Source organism: Leuresthes tenuis, unplaced genomic scaffold, assembly GCF_036924035.1.
Source record: "Leuresthes tenuis unplaced genomic scaffold, fLeuTen1.0.hap1 SCAF_12, whole genome shotgun sequence".
Lineage (NCBI taxonomy): Eukaryota > Metazoa > Chordata > Actinopteri > Atheriniformes > Atherinopsidae > Leuresthes > Leuresthes tenuis.
Genome location: NW_027325366.1, coordinates 12,765,522 through 12,782,596, shown reverse-complemented (window position 1 = coordinate 12,782,596; position 17,075 = coordinate 12,765,522). Strand labels below are relative to the sequence as shown.

General features: G+C 45.1%; 5 non-coding genes and 1 pseudogene across 5 annotated transcripts; 1 reads left to right on the top strand and 5 right to left on the bottom strand.

The window, feature by feature from the left end:
- Positions 1–98: 98 nt before the first annotated feature.
- On the bottom strand, positions 99–289 carry LOC140320482 (U2 spliceosomal RNA). Its single transcript, XR_011918328.1, has one exon. It is a non-coding gene; the product is annotated as a U2 spliceosomal RNA (small nuclear RNA).
- Positions 290–605: 316 nt separating this feature from the next.
- On the bottom strand, positions 606–719 carry LOC140265918 (U5 spliceosomal RNA). The gene has a single exon (XR_011906600.1). It is a non-coding gene; the product is annotated as a U5 spliceosomal RNA (small nuclear RNA).
- A 9,968-nt stretch (positions 720–10,687) lies between these two features.
- LOC140320650 (U2 spliceosomal RNA) lies at positions 10,688–10,837 on the top strand (annotated as a pseudogene).
- Positions 10,838–15,453: 4,616 nt separating this feature from the next.
- On the bottom strand, positions 15,454–15,641 carry LOC140320601 (U2 spliceosomal RNA). The gene has a single exon (XR_011918433.1). It is a non-coding gene; the product is annotated as a U2 spliceosomal RNA (small nuclear RNA).
- A 275-nt stretch (positions 15,642–15,916) lies between these two features.
- Positions 15,917–16,030, bottom strand: LOC140266067 (U5 spliceosomal RNA). The gene has a single exon (XR_011906735.1). It is a non-coding gene; the product is annotated as a U5 spliceosomal RNA (small nuclear RNA).
- A 411-nt stretch (positions 16,031–16,441) lies between these two features.
- Positions 16,442–16,631, bottom strand: LOC140320464 (U2 spliceosomal RNA). The gene has a single exon (XR_011918312.1). It is a non-coding gene; the product is annotated as a U2 spliceosomal RNA (small nuclear RNA).
- Between the last annotated feature and the right edge of the window lie 444 nt (positions 16,632–17,075).

Genomic DNA, 17,075 nt, shown 5'->3' with positions numbered 1-17,075 from the left:
CATTCACTCTCTTTTCTCAGCAGACTAAAAGAAAGTTTCATCTTGGGCTCCCTGATACTTGCATCCTGCACCGCTGTTTGCTTTTTCACAAGAGTAGAGAAGAGCGCACCGTTCCCAGCGGCACTGCAGTACGGGGTCAATGCTTGGAGTGAACGGAGCAAGCTACTTTTTCAACTCCTATTGCTAAAAATCCATTTAATATGTAGTCCGCGTATAGAGGACATATCAGATATTAAACTGATAAGAACAGATACTACACTTGATCTTAGCCAAAAGGCCGAGAAGCGACAACTGTCCACTGGTTCACGTCCGAGGGCCCTTCCTGGCACAATGCGCACTTGTCCGCTAACACCCCTGTTCTTTTTATGGCCATAGGTGGCCAGAGTGTCACTTTGCACCTCCGCCCACCTGCTGCACTGAGCACTCTTCAGCCCTTTTAAATGGTATAACTTTGCACTCCCGCACGCTCCAGCAAGCACCATTCAAGCAACAACTTTGCACTCCAGCTTCGAACATCGGCACAGTCGCAACAAGTAAGGCGACTCTACTCAGAGAAGTCACTCTGCAAAGTAGCAAGATTTCTTTTGCACAGACAGAAAGGGCTTCACCCGCAAAGGTAAAGCCTGCCAATAATAGAAACAACTCATTAGTGCTGCTCTCCACGGAAGTCTTTAGTAAAAGGCGAAAGACTTGTATGTTATGAAGAGAAACCAGAGTACGATTATCCGTCACTGCGGGAGCAGGGCATCAGGCTAGTTGGTATAGCCACCTTCCCCATGGTGAGCTTTGCTTGGTTGAGACGCTTGCCCCCCCCCCCTTGCTCCTCGGCTGACCAAGTAGGAACAATCGGGCCCTATTCGATGGCTGCCTTGTCTTTTACTCTATGCAAAAGACAAGGCAGCAACAAAAACACCACGAGAATCCCGTATTGAGGCTTTGTTCAGACCGCTCATTTGGTGTCGCGTTTCTTTCAAGCAATTCTCCCGGTTAGCCGACACTCGGCTCGCTCCCATAGCCGTGTTAAAGTCTACTTCGCATTCACTCTCTTTTCTCTGCAGACTCTTGGGATTTTATCTATAAAATGAATTCCTTCACTCAAACTATGTTAAAACTGCTTTGTCGTTCATATTTACCATGTCTAGAAAGATTTAAACAAAAAAAACAACGTTGTACTTTGCAGTAAAAGAAAGAGCAAATCTAAAGTTTCAGGAATCCGAGAATAAGCTTACTTTCATGAGTGCTTCACGATTTCGGATTTTGCTATAAAATGAATTCCTTCACTCAAACTAAATTAAAACTGCTAAACCGCTAATCTGTTACATGTAAGGCAGATGTCAAATTCACAGAAATAGGATCTAAGGCTATTCGGCCAATCGAGCTGTAGCAGCTTCGGTAAAAGAGTATAAGTTGAAGAGTTTGTGAATAAAGGTGTGCGCACACATAGTGTGCTGTACGAAAATAGGCAGGGAGCAATGCCGGCTGGGGTATATGTTCTTGTATGTTGTCTGACTGTTTGATTTGAATGTGTTGTGTAAGTGTCCTGTTGAATGTTTGGGCTTTGACACTTCACTGTGGTTGTTAACTGTGTGGTGTGTCCTGAAATGTTATATGTTTGGGCTGTGTGACATGCTTAATGCTTGTCAGTAGCTACCCACTTATTCATATATAGCAACTGACAACATAAGAAGTCTGGACATACTTTGATAGTAGTTGTAGAAGTATCCTTATTGATAATAGATAAACTAATTCATAGTGATAGAACAGTAGATGAACAGGTGCCTGCACGTCTCACGAAAATAAAATGGGTGTATGATTGCTGACGGCAGAGCAATACTGCCAAACTTATGAGTTCTTGTGGCAAACTTGATTCAGTGTCTTGACGTGTATACGCTGTTTCGCTGACTTGTCACAAGAAACAAAGTGTGTTTGATAAGATCCGACCATTTTATTACGGGAGGATCAGTATGTATGGATTCTGATGTGACTGATAAACCCATTCGTATCTTAAGCATAATCTAATACGTGAGTCAACGCCCTGGCACACAACCAAAAAAAAAAAGAGAGAGAGCGGTTTTGTGTCCCCACAGTCCATAATGTAGAAAAGAGAGAAAAAAGCCTTTCTGATTTGGTGTGTGTGCTCACAGTGCAGAGTGTAGAGAAAAGAGAGAAAAGAAAGCCGTTTTGGTGTCACGGGAGACAGAACAGCAAAGGGTTTCATCGAACATTTAAAAAAGATTCAGATTGTTAGAATATCCAGAATTTATAGAAATGGTGGTGATTACTCTTATTTTCTAGAATGGAAATAACTGCACCATGTCTGTTTTATGAATTTAAGGGGCTAAAAAGTTTTGTTCTCGTTTTTCTATGATTAACCGAATGTATGTGAGAGTCCAAACAGACAGAAGGGTTACGGCCGAGCGCTGGACCTTCCAAAAAAGATGAGACAGGCTGGACCCGTGCCATACTAGTTAAGACCTGCCTGTGGATAACAGGTTCTTTAAACTCTCACAAACTCACACACGTTCGCACACATACACCCATACACACACACATTCTTGAACTTGCTGCAAGATTAAACCTTTGCATTAACTGACTCCAGCAACTCTGAGTCTCATTGAGAGACTTTTCTCAACAATTGGGTCCTCAAACCAGATCTCAACGTTTTTTCCGCTGTCCAGGGTCGGAGCTGAAACCGTGCACGGGGGAGTCAAGTACTCCTAATGAAAGACCCCCTGCTGAATTGCGGTAATTAGGGGCCAGTGTCCACTGAAAGGGGGAAAAAGGGACGAGATCGTACTTTTGAATCAATGGCCAGAAGCCATTGGCAGTGCAGGCATCAACAATAATGGTGTTATTTCACCCATTAACACTTAAGGTACCTCATGCAGTGGCTGTGATATGGTTACTTAATAAAATATCTTTACCAGACATCTCTCCTACATAACAGTTCTTCTTTCACAGCCACACCTTGTTGTCGAGAGATGTGCTACACTTAATCCATTCACACTGCTACCTACCCCACAGATGGAAAGCCTCATGATTGCATGTCAGAAATAACCATCAGTGTTTTACCCAGGCCAGACTTAACTGATATACGTTATGAAAATGCAGAAATAACTATATTTATTCAACAGGTCAAGCAAAAAACCCTGATGGCACAAATGCTACAGGATTTACAGTAGTAACAGAAACTGAAGTTTTCTTAAAACAACCACTACCAAAAAATTACTCTGTTCAAGCAGTCGAATTGGTAGCTTTAACTGAAGCTTGTAAATTAAATAACAAAAAGGTTGTTAACGTTTACACTGACAGTCAGTATGCTAAGTGTGACCAAATTTCATCTGCAGAGGCAAAAGTTTGCAAAGCATGGAGATCTGTGAGGGAGTCTTCTGCCTGCAAAGAGAGGGAAGCGAAAACAGGAAAAGATTTAGCTGCTTGCTTAGCTGCAGCATCAGCTCTGGCATTGCCACAAGCAACAGGATCGTCTGAGTTAGTGTGAGCCGCACACTTACAGACCGAGATTGCTGTAGGCAAAAGGATCGCATCAAGAAGATCAGAAACCTGCTTGGAGTTCAGAATAGTTTTACCATCTGATTTAAGGAAATGCCTGTGTTTCCACAGCGCACCAAAGTCATGAACAACACCAAAAGCATATCTGGAATCTGTGTAAATAGTGACTTACCAGCTGCCAACTTACAAGCTTCAGTAAGTGCAATAAGCTCAGTAGTTTGAGCAGAGAAATGTTTAGGAAGAGAACCAGACAACAAAGTGTCATGTGAAGAACATACTGCAAACCAAACACAGTTAGTACCTGTGGCTGGATCACGCAAAGCTGATCCATCTACAAAAAGAATCATGTCAGAGTTTGGAAGAGGAGTCTCTAAAAGATCAGGTCGGGGTGTACAAACTTGTTCCAAAACAGCTTCACAGTCATGAGGCTCCCCATCCTCAGGAGTTGGAAGCAAAGTAGCAGGATTCAGAACAGTACAACGTTTAACAGTGACATTTGGCATATCACAGAGGTGTATCTGAGCCAACGAGCAGTTGAAAGATGTGAAGTTTTCTGCTCGAGAAGAATAATGGCAACAGCATGAGGAACCAAAACAGTCAAATTAGCGTAGCCCACAATATCTTGGGAGGCCAGGACAGCTTTCTCTGCAGCTGCAACAGCACGAAGACAACCAGGCAGGCCTGCAGCCACAGAGTCCAGTTTTGCTGAGAAATGAGCCACTGGCCTTTGCCTGCCCCATGTTCCTGCATAAGAACAGATGTCATACAACCATGCTTCTCATCAACTGCCTGTATGAAAGGTTTATGAGGATCTGGAATGCCAAGTGTTGGTGCTGTTTGAAGAGCCAGCTTAAGCTGACTAAAGGCTGATTCAGCCTCAGGAGTCCATGGAACACGATCAGCTGACTGGAGGCCTTTACCATGGATAAGAGCACCTAAGAGAGCTTCGAGAAAAGAGTAGTTAGGAATAAAGTTCCTGCAGTAAGATGTTATACCTAAGAATGACATAAGCTGTTTTTTAGTAACCGGTTTAGGAATGATCTGAACTGCAGCAACACGTTTAGGAGAAAGTGAGCGCCCATCCTTAGAAATCACATGACCCAAAAAGGTGACTTCGTCCTGTACAAACTGTAAATTAGAAAGGCTGGCTTTATGGCCATAAGAAGTCTTTTTCACACTGTTGTTTAGATGGACTACATAAAAGGATGTCATCCACATGCTGCAAAAGAGCAGAGCCTGTGGTTGATTGAAGTTAATCCAGACTAGCTTTGAGGGCAGCATTGTAAATAGTGGGACTTTCACAGTACCCCTGGCATAACCGGGTAAAAGTCCAAGATCTCCCTTCAAACTAAAAAGCAAACCAAAATGGGCTATCAGGGTGCACTGGCGACAAGTCAACCACTGAGAAAAACTGTGCATCTGATGTAATTTGAGACAAAATAGTGTGTGGGTTGGGCACAGTAGGAGCATGTGGCTGAACTGCAGCATTCACCGCTTGGAGGTCCTGTACAAAACGCCATTCATCTGGCTGGCCAGCATCTTTAATCTTTTTAACAGGAAACAATGGAGTAAGCACAGGTGAATTTTCAAAAGGAACAATAACGCCTGTTTTCTGAAAAGATTGAAAAACAGGTTTAATCCCTTTAATTGCTTCAGGCTTAAAAGGGTATTGTTTTTTACATGGACAAAAGTCTGATTTAGGGGTGACAATTACTGGTTCACAGCCTTTTATCAACCCCACATCATATTTGCTCTTAGCCCAAAGATCATTGGGCACTTCAGCCAACATGGGTATCGAAGACAAATCTGTTTCAGATAAAAAACATGCTTCAAAATGTGATTCTGTGGTAGGAATTAAGTCCACAGTTCTTTGACAATGCATTGTACTCAAAAATGTTTTTTGTACGCTGACAATCGTTCAGAAAACATCAAATTTGGATCAGCAGGTGAAACGGTCCACTCCATTTCTTTCTGACATGTAGCAACAAACTCTCCCACACCTTGTCACTGCCAGTGTGTACGTTTGGCCAAGGAAATGTGAGGGCGAGTACCACAAACATTAAAAAAATCGAAGTGCTCTGGAGTGAGCGACACAGCCAATAAAGTAGGCGCACATATTTTTTCACTTCTTCTCATAGTCATTGTCAGGCCCCAAAGAAATGTGTGATGTGCAGTGCAAATCAGTAGGTTGCATGAAATCAGAAAGGGGTGAAACTAACGCTTTTGCTTCTTCCACTAGTTGTTGTGAAAAAGGAGAGCTGGGAAGTTTCCACTCATAAGCATATGTAAGTGCCGATGAATCAAACTGCACTGCTGTGAAAACTTTGTCAGACTGTAACATAACCTTAACACCCTCTGGTGTAGAAGTTAAAATAATGCCTAATTTACACATGAGATCACAGCCCATCAGGTTAATGGGACACAACTCTGATAACAAAAATGAGTGTTTGAAGGAGAGCTCATCGGGAGTGACAACACGCAATGGGCATTGTCATTTTCTCCTTCACAACCTGGCCTGATGCAGACATACAGTAAACGTGGTTTCCACTTAACTTTGGAGGACAATCAAACTCCCCTGACGTCACTACTGATGAACATAATTTCCTATATTCTGAGAGAAATATCTTTGCTCTAGGACGGAAATAGCATGCAAAACTTTACTACGTGAATCACAGTCGGCAAGCGTTTCTTCACTACACAGAGCAGGAAAAATGTGTGAGTGTGTTTATGCTATCACCCATTAGTGGAGGCTCCGCTGCCGCGTGACGTCCAGAACCTGCCTCCCACCCTCAGTCAGCCTTTTGCCCAATTTCATCACTTTTCAGCTGTGGACAGTCCTTCTTCCAGTGTCCAGTCTGGCCACAGTAAAAACAAATATTCGGATCATAGCTCTGGCGTGGCCCATTTCGACCTCCTCTCCCACACGTCCACGTCTTCGACTTCGGCCTCGTCCTCTGTTTACACACACTGCGTAATACATGGTCATGGCTGCCAAATGCAGCTCCTTTTCACACTTGTCCCTTTTGGTTGTCTTACGCGTCTCAACTTGGTTATGAGCATGGCGAGCATATCGGCGAACGTCAGCCAAACGAGGACCCTCACACCATCCCACGTAAATGTTCTTTACTTCAGTGGCGACATCTGGCATGAGGCCTTTAATTATTGCATCGCAAACTGTGGCCTTCTCTCAGCCAAACACCTCTGATCTCGCTTTTCATGATGTAAGTTCCTGCGTATGCTGCCGCTTACCTGGATGACGTCATCATCCATAGCAACAGCTGGGCGGAGCATGTTCAGCAGATGGCGGCAGTGCTGGAGTCACGGGGCTCACGGCCAACCCAAAGAAGTGTGCAGTTGGATGGAGGGAGGTACGGTATCTGGGGTACCACTTGGGCGGCGGACAGGTGCGTCCACAGGTAGACAAGACAGCAGCGATTGCAGCCTGCCCAAAACCTAAGACCAAGAAAGAGGTGAGGCGGTTTTTGGGGCTGGCCGGATATTACCGGCGATTTATTCCCAACTTCGCGGAGCTGACCAGCCCTTTGACCAACCTTACCCGAAAAGGTGCCTCTGATCCGGTCCGGTGGACGAAGCAGTGCCAGGTGTCACTTGAGAGGGTAAAGCAGACCCTCTGTGGGGAGCCTCTTCTCCACACACCTAACTCCTCTCTCCCATTTGTCCTGCAGACTGATGCATCGGGAAGGGGGTTGGGGGCTGTTCTGTCCCAGCAGGTGCGGGGCGTTGACCACCCAGTGCTTTACATCAGCCAGAAACTATCCGAGAGGGAGACCAGATACAACACGGTGGAGAGGGAGTGCCTGGCCATCCGGTGGGTGGTCGGCGCTCTGCGGTATTACTTGCTGGGGCGCCCATTCACCCTTTGCTCGGACCTTGCTCCCCTCCAGTGGCTCCACCGAATGAAAAATGTCAATGCACGGATCACCCGCTGGTATCTGGCACTACAGCCTTTTAAATTCAAAGTGGTCCATAGGCCGGGGGCACAGATGGCTGTGGCCGACTTCCTTTACAGCTCGCATGGCGAGGTGTGTGGGGGGGAGTAGGTTAGGCCGGACCGCTCCCCGGCCAAGGTCAGGCGGTGGAGGTATGTGGAGGGGGCGTGGTGCATCAGCTGCAGGAGAGAGCTGTGGAGAGAGCTCTGGGGAGCAGGACTAGGTGAGTGATTAGTACACCGGCGGTCACTTGTCTAATCACTCTCCTCTTTAAAAAACTCAGAGCTGTAAGGAGGATTGAAGTGGAGTCGGCAGCACGAACCGGGAGGGAAGGCCTGCGAACGACTCCACATTCATGAAAAAGGGTTAAATAAACTATACGTTGAACCGTCCTCTGTCTCTGAGTCTCTCTGAAAGAACCCGCAGTGGCAACAGGCCGCCTCAATGTGCAATTATTAAAGACAGTAAAGGACGATCTCTCTCGTTGGAAGTCCTTACCTATATCACTTATGGGGAGAGTTACAACCATTAAAATGATGATACTACCAAAAGTTAACTATCTGTTCTCAATGATCCCCATAAAACCACCTGCTACTTGGTTTAAGTCACTAGATTCATGCATCTCTAAATTTCTGTGGAAAAACAAACCACCACGTATTAGTTTAAAAACCCTACAGAAGACCAAGGACAGTGGTGGATTAGATTTACCTAATTTTCAGCACTATTCCTTAGCCAATAGGTTACAGTATATATCAAAATGGTTTAAACCTAGCCCAATAGATGAACATGGATAAATATAGAACAAGCATTGTGTGATAATCTGGAAATCTCTGACCTGCCACTTATTAGTCAAAACGTAAAAAATCACAAATATTTCAAAAGCATTAACATCAGCACCTCTCTGACAGCCTGGTGGGAATTTCTTAAAATAACAAAGTCTTCACTTGTCCCGTGTAAGCTTACACCCATCTGGAACAATCCTGACATCCTGCAAAACAAAAAAATGCTAAACTTTACTCTGTGGAAGATCAAAGGAATCAAACATCTGGAACATATAATCCAAAATGGACATTTTATTTCATTTGATGAGCTCATATCACAACATGAGATAGGCAGCAATAAATTCCTAGAATATCAACAACTTAAGTCTATAATAACAAAGAAATATATCCTCCACCAACCAGACTTACAACTCCCGATTAGGGTAGCAGAATTTCTAAGCATCTGCACCCCAAAACTACTATCAAAAATATATAAATTATTGTCTAAGATAGATGACACAATGTCTCTACCGTCCTCAAAATGGGAGGCAGATTTATCCATCAGTTCTAGTCATAGCTTCTGGCCACAAATATGTTTGAACACCTTCACAATGACTCGAAATCCTAATTTACAGCTCATACAATACAAAATTCTTCATAGAACACACTATACAGGACAAAGGATGTTCAGGATGGGTCTAACACACTCAAACATCTGCTCACATTGCACAGATAACACACCTGATGATTATGCACACGCTTTGTGGTTTTGTGCGCCTGTCCAGAAGTTCTGGCTTGAAGTCTGTGCGGACCTATCAACATGGCTAAAGTGTAGCATTCCTGCATGCCCCACACTGTGCATACTGGGTGACTTAGACAACATCAACGTGGAATTTAGCTTAGCACACATGATCCTCACAGTGTTATGTATAGCAAAGAAAACTATTCTCATGAACTGGAAAGCGAAGAACAATCTGTGTATTAACCAGTTTAGAAATTTTCTTTTAGATTATATTAGCATGGAAACAATGTCTGCTTCCTCAAAACATCAATTGGCTGAATTTAATTCTCTCTGGTCCCCTCTGATTAGCTTGATCACATAGTGTTGGTGGTGGGTTGCTGTCCCGTCGCTCTGGGCGGTTGGGTGTGTGCTGGGGGGGGGCTGTGTGGCTTCGGGCGTCTGGTGGTCTCTCGGGTCGTGGGGACCGGGTTGGTCATTGCTGGGGGGGACTGTGTGTCGGGCTTGGAGGGCAGTTTTGGGGGCTTGCGGGAGGGGCTGTCTTGCGGTGTGGGGCGGGGTCCCTTAGGGGCCTTGGGGTAGTGGCTGCTGGCTCTGTACCGGGTGACGGGGCCGCTCTGGCGTGGGTGGTGGAGCTGGGCCTGGACCTGGTGGCTTGCCGCTGCCTTGTGCCCGGGGCGGGGCCCTGCCTGTGCCTGGGGGGTCTGGGTTGCCCTGGACATGCCACAGTATGCGTGGGTTGGTGCAGGTCCTGGTGCCGGCCTTGTTGCTCTGGGAACTCCAAGGTGTCCGCAGGTGGTTGTTTTTTTTAGGGTGTTGGGGCGTGCGGTGAGGAGGAGGGGGTCTGTATGGGGGTGTGCTTTTCCCCTGTTGGGGGGGGCCTGGGGGGGCCTGGGTGATGGTGGGTCTCAGGCCCGGGCTGCTGCGACTGGTGTAACCGGGTGATTTGTTTGTTTGTTTGTTTGATTTTTGTTGTTGTTTGTTTGTTTTTGTAGAGGTCCTCTGGGGTGGGGTTGGGTTGAGTGGGGTGGGGCGGGATGGGTTCCTTCTGGGGGTACAGTAGCTCCCGGAATATGGTGACTGCAGGCCCCGAGCCTGGTGGACATCAGGCCCTCCTGCCCTGTGTTGGGTCCCAGGTAGCGGGGATGCCTATTGCAGCCAGTCTCTGGCTGCCCTCTCCGGGGTGGGAGGGACCAGGAGGATGAATTAATTATTCTGCTAGTTTATATATTGTAAACATAAACAATAAACAATTATAAAACTTCCCTTGGCAAAGCAAATCTGTTTGGCATAAAGGTATTCAGACTACAATTCTGCTGCCATAATGCACAATTCCGGATTTTGATATAAAATGAATTCCTTCACTCAAACCAAGTTAAAACTGCATTTTCCTTCATATTTATCCATGTCTAAATAGCTTTGAACAAAAAAGAATGTTGTACTTTGCAGGATAGGAAACAACAACACTAAACCTTTAGGAATCCGAGAATAAGCTTATTTTTACGAGTTCTACACCATTTCGGATTTTGATATAAAATGAATTCCTTCACTCAAACTAAGTTAAAACGTCTTTGTCCTTCATATTTATCCATGTCCAAATAGCTTTAAACAAAAAAGAACGTTGTACTTTGCAGGATAGGAGAGAACAACACTAAACCTTTTCAGGAATCCGAGAATAAGCGTCGTTTCACGAGTTCTACACAATTCCGGATTTTGATATAAAATTAATTCCTTCACTCAAACCAAGTTGTGATATGTCTATGCAAGGACCACATATTAAATGGATTTGTATCAATAGGAGTTGAAAAAGGAGCTTGCTCCGTTCACTCCAAGCATCGACCCGGTACTGCAGTGCCGCTGGGAACGGTGCGCTCTCCTCTGCTCTTGTGAAAAAGCAAACAGCGGTGCAGGATGGAAGTTTCAGGGACCCCAAGATGAAACTTTCTTTTAGTCTGATGAGAAAAGAGAGTGAAGGCGAAGTAGACTTTAACACGGCTCTGGGAGCGAGCCGAGTGCGGGCTAACCAGGAGAATTGCTTGAAAGAAATGCGACACCGAATGAGCGGTCAGAACAAAGCCTCAATACGGTGTTCCTGTGGTGTTTTTATAAAATGCGTTGAAAATAAAGGTGTGAATGCCCCATAGAAAACTAAAAGGTGGAGCGGAAGTGTTCGGCTGCAAGAAGGTGTGAATGTCCGACTATATTTGGTGAAAAGCAGGTGAAGCAAGGTCTGAATGCCCAACCTTACATCATCAAAAGCGAGATCAGAGGTTTTTGGCTGCAAGAAGGCCATAGTTTGCCAAAAGCGGGTAAGGTGCGAATGACCGACTAAATATCAACAAAAGTGGGGGCGGAGGTCTTCGGATGCAAGTGGGTGTGAATATCCCACCATACAAGTATGGTGGAGAGGAAGCTGTGAATGGCCGACCATAGTTTGCAAAAAGCGGGTGAGAAAAGGTGCGAATGTCCAACCATACATGATCAAAACAGGGAGCGGAGGTGTTTGGGTGCGACAAGGTGTGAATGTCCACCCATAATTAATGAAAAGCGGGCAACAAGTAGGTTCGAATGCCATACCATACATCATCAAAAGCAGGAGTGGATGTGTTCGGCTACAAGAAGCTGTGAATGTCCAGCCATAATTACTCAAAAACGGGTAAGAAAAGGTAGTATTGCCAGACCATAAATGATCAAAACAGGGAGCGGAGGTGTTCCGCTGTAAGAAGGTGTGAATGTCCGACCATAATTGGTAAAAAGCGGGTAAGAAAAGGTTAAAATACCCGACTGTACACAATCAATAGCGGGAGCGGAGTTGTTTGGCTACTAAAAGGTGTGAAAGTCCGACCATGGTTTGTAAAAAGCGGGTAAGAAAAGGTGCGAATGCCGGACAATGTATGATCAAAAGAGGGAACGGAGGTTTTCGGCTGCAAGAAGGTCTAAATGTCCAACCATAATTTGTAAAAACCGGGGAAGAAAAGGCTCGGAAGCCCGACTATACACCATCAAAAGCGGGAGCGGAGGTGTTCAGCTGCAAGAAGGTCTGAATGTCCATCAATAATTGCTAGAAAACATGAAAAAAAATGTTCGAATATCCAACCGCACATGATCATAAGTGGGAGAGGAGGTGTTCAGCTTCAAGAAGGTGTGAATGTCCACCCATAATTCCTCAAAAATGGGTAAAAAAAAAGGTGCGAATGCCCAACCATACATCATCAAAAGCAGGACTGGATGTGTTCGGTTACAAGAAGGTTTGAATGTCCGAGCATAGTTTGTAAAAAAATTTCCAGTTCACTCCATTAAATGCTTTTTCTGCATCTAGAGAGTCGATTGTGGTTTCCAAGTTGTTGATGGTAGAATAGTCTATGAGATTAATGATCCGGTTTGTGAACGAACTGTTGTGCCTACTGCTCTTCAGCCTGTCAAATGAAACGTAGAATTTAAAACGTGACAAATGAACGAAGACCCAAGGAGTTGAGTCGTAAACTAATCAATACTGTTTCCTGTGCGAGGACCTGTCAGTCGAGGAGTTGAGTCATGAACGAATCAATACTGCTTCCTGTCCTGCTGACTGAGCTTATGAAGCTGCCGCCTGCCATGTGGTGAGGAAGGGTACTGCATGAAAATGAACGAATCACTCACTGAGACAACTCGTTACTCCCGAGTCATATAAAAAATTTGTTCATGTCGAACGAATCGCTCACGAACGACACATCACTATCTATTTGACGAGTTATGCATGAATTCGGATTTTGCAATAAAATTAATTCCTTCTCTCAAACCAAGTTCAAACTGCTTTGTCCTTCATATTTATCTACTTCTAATCTAGTTTCAACAATAAACAACCCCACATCATATTTGCTCTTCGCCCAAAGATCATTGGGCACTTCAGCCAACATGGGTATCGAAGACAAATCTTTTTCAGATTAAAAACATGCTTCAAAATGTGATTCTGTGGTAGGAATTAATTCCACAGTTCTTTGACAATGCATTGTACTCAAAAATATTTTTTTGTATGCTGACAATCGTTCAGAAAACATCAAATTTGGATCAGCAGGTGAAACGGTCCAATCCGTTTCTTTCTGACATGTAGCAACAAACTCTCCCACACCTTGTCAATGCCAGTGTGTAGGTTTGGCCAAGGAAATGTGAGGGCGAGTACCACAAACATTAAAAAAATCGAATTGCTCTGGAGTGAGCGACACAGCCAATAAAGTAGGCGCACATATTTTTTCACTTCTTCTCATAGTCATTGTCAGGCCCCAAAGAAATGTGTGATCTTCAGTGCAAATCAGCAGGTTGCATGAAATCAGAAAGGGGTGAAACTAACGCTTTTGCTTCTTCCACTAGTTGTTGTGAAAAAGGAGAGCTGGGAAGTTTCCACTCATAAGCATATGTAAGTGCAGATGAATCAAACTGCACTGCTGTGAAAACTTTGTCAGGCTGTAACATAACGTTAATACCCTCTGGTGTAGAAGTTAAAATAATGCCTAATTTACACATGAGATCACAGCCCATTAGGTTAATGGGACACAACTCTGATAACTCTGATGTTTGAAGGAGAGCCCATCGGGAGTGACACACGCAAGGGGCGATGTCATTTTCTCCTTCACAACCTGGCCTGATGCAGACATAGAGTAAACGTGGTTTCCACTTAACTTTGGAGGACAATCAAACTCCCCTGACGTCACTACTGATGAACATAAGTTCCTATATTCTGAGAGAAATATCTTTGCTCTAGGACGGAACTAGCATGCAAAACTTTACTACGTGAATCACAGTCGGCAAGCGTTTCTTCACTACACAGAGCAGGAAAAATGTGTGAGTGTGTTTGTGCTATCACCCATTAGTGGAGGCTCCGCTGCCGCGTGACGTGCAGAACCTGCCTCCCACCCTCAGTCAGCCTTTGGCAAAATTTCATCACTTTTCAGCTGTGGACAGTCCTTCTTCCAGTGTCCAGTCTGGCCACAGTAAAAACAAATATTCGGATCATAGCTCTGGCGTGGCCCATTTCGACCTCCTCTCTCACACGTCCACGTCTTCGACTTCGGCCTCGTCCTCTGTTTACACCAACTGCGTAATACATGGTCATGTCTGCCAAATGCAGCTCCTTTTCACACTTGTCCCTTTTGGTTGTCTTACGCGTCTCAACTTGGTTCTGAGCATGGCGAGCATATCGGCGAACGTCAGCCAAACGAGGACCCTCATACCATCCCACGTAAATGTTCTTTACTTCAGTGGCGACATCTGGCATGAGGCCTTTAATTATTGCATCGCAAACTGTGGCCTTCTCTCAGCCAAACAGCTCTGATCTCGCTTTTCATGATGTAAGGTTGGGCATGCAGACCTTGCTTCACCTGCTTTTCACTAAATATAGTCGGACATTCACACCTTCACACCATTCAGCCGAACACTTCCGCTCCACCTTTTAGTGTTCTATCACACCTTTTTTTTCACCGCATTTTATAGATTATGGTTGGAAATTCTAAACCACTGTCATCCGAAGACCTCTCCTCCCGCTTTTGATCATAGATTGTCAGGCATTCACACCTTGTCTTACTCGCTTTTTACAAAATTTAGTCGAACATTCACATCTTTTTGCAGCCGAACACAGTTTTTTGCAGCCGAATTTGGGCATTCGAACCTTTTCATACCCACTTTTTACCAACTATGGTCGGACATTCACACCGTCTTACAGCGGAACACCTCCGCTCCCTCTTTTGATGGTGTATGTTCGGGCATTCGAACCTTTTCTTACCCGCTTTTTACAAACTATGCTCGGACATTCAAACCTTCTTGTAGCCGAACACATCCACTCCTGCTTTTGATGATGTATGGTTGGGCATTCGAACCTACTTGTTGCCCGCTTTTCATTAATTAATTGTCGCAGCCAAACACCTCCGCTCCCTGTTTTGATCATGTATGGTTGGACATTCGCACCTTTTCTCACCCGCTTTTTGCAAACTATGGTCGGCCATTCACAGCTTCCTCTCCACCATACTTGTATGGTGGGATATTCACACCCACTTGCATCCGAAGACCTCCGCCCCCACTTTTGTTGATATTTAGCCGATCATTCGCACCTTACCCGCTTTTGGCAAACTATGGCCTTCTTGCAGCCAAAAACCTCTGATCTCGCTTTTGATGATGTAAGGTTGGGCATTCAGACCTTGCTTCACCTGCTTTTCACCAAATATAGTCGGACATTCACACCTTCTTGCAGCCGAACACTTCCGCTCCACCTTTTAGTTTTCTATGGGGCATTCACACCTTTTTTTACACCGCATTTTATAAAAACACCACAGGAACACCGTATTGAGGCTTTGTTCTGACCGCTCATTCGGTGTCGCCTTTCTTTCAAGCAATTCTCCTGGTTAGCCCGCACTCGGCTCGCTCCCAGAGCCGTGTTAAAGTCTGCTTCGCATTCACTCTCTTTTCTCAGCAGATTAAAGAAACTTCCATCCTGCACCGCTGTTTGCTTTTTCACAAGAGCAGAGGAGAGCGCACCGTTCCCAGCGGCACTGCAGTACCGGGTCGATGCTTGGAGTGAACGGAGCAAGCTCCTTTTTCAACTCCTATTGATAAAAATCCATTTAATATGTAGTCCTTGCATAGACATATAACATATTAAACTGATAAGTTCAGATACTACACTTGATCTTAGCCAAAAGGCCGAGAAGCGATAACTGTCCACTGGTTCACGTCCGAGGGCCCTTCCTGGCACAATGCGCACTTGTAGCGGTGTTCGTTTTATGGCCATAGTGTCACTTTGCACCTCCGCCCACCCGCTGCACTGAGCACTCTTCAACCCTTTTAAATGGTATAACTTTACACTACCGCACGCTCCAGCGAGCACCATTCAAGCAACATCGGCACAGTCGCAACAAGTGAGGCGACTCTACTCAGAGAAGTCACTCTGCACAGTAACAAGATTTCTTTTGCACAGACAGAAAGGGCTTCACCCGCAAAGGTAAAGCCTGCCAAAAATAGAAACAATTCATTAGTGCTGCTCTCCACGGAAGTCTTTAGTAAAAGGCGAAAGACTTGTACATTATGAAGAGAAACCAGTGTATGATTATCCATCACTGCGGGAGCAGGGCATCAGGCTAGTTGGCATAGCCACCTTCCCCATGGTGAGCTTTGCTTGGTTGAGACGCTTGCTCCCCCCCCTTGCTCCTCGGCTGACCAAGTAGGAACAATCGGGCCCTATTCGATGGCTGCCTTGTCTTTTACTCTGTGCAAAAGACAAGGCAGCCACAAACAACACGGGAACACCGTATTGAGGCTTTGATCTGACTGCTCATTCGGTGTCGCGTTTCTTTCAAGCAATTCTCCCGGTTAGCCCGCACTCGGCTCGCTCCCAGAGCCGTGTTAAAGTCTGCTTCGCATTCACTCTCTTTTATCAGCAGATAAAAAGAAAGTTTCATCTTAGGCTCCCTGAAACTTCCATCCTGCACCGCTGTTTGCTTTTTCACAAGAGCAGAGGAGAGCGCACCGTTCCCAGCGGCACTGCAGTACCGGGTCGATGCTTGGAGTGAACGGAGCAAGCTCCTTTTTCAACTCCTATTGATAAAAATCCATTTAATATGTAGTCTCGCATAGAGGACATATCAGACATTAAACTGATAAGAACAGATACTACACTTGATCTTAGCCAAAAGGCCGAGAAGCGATAACTGTCCACTGGTTCACGTCCGAGGGCCCTTCCTGGCACAATGCGCACTTGTAGCGGTGTTCTTTTTATGGCCATAGTGTCACTTTGCACCTCCGCCCACCCGCTGCACTGAGCACTCTTCAGCCCTTTTAAATGGTATAACTTTACACTACCACACGCTCCAGCGAGCACCATTCAAGCAACAACTTTGCACTCCAGCTTCGAACATCGGCACAGTCGCAACAAGTAAGGCGACTCTACTCAGAGAAGTCACTCTGCACAGTAACAAGATTTCTTTTGCACAGACAGAAAGGGCTTCATCCGCAAAGGTAAAGCCTGCTAAAAATAGAAACAACTCATTAGTGCTGCTCAACGTTGTACTTTGCAGTAAAAGAAAGAGCAAATCTAAAGTTTCAGGAATCTGAGAATAAGCTTACTTTCATGAGTTCTTCACGATTTCGGAT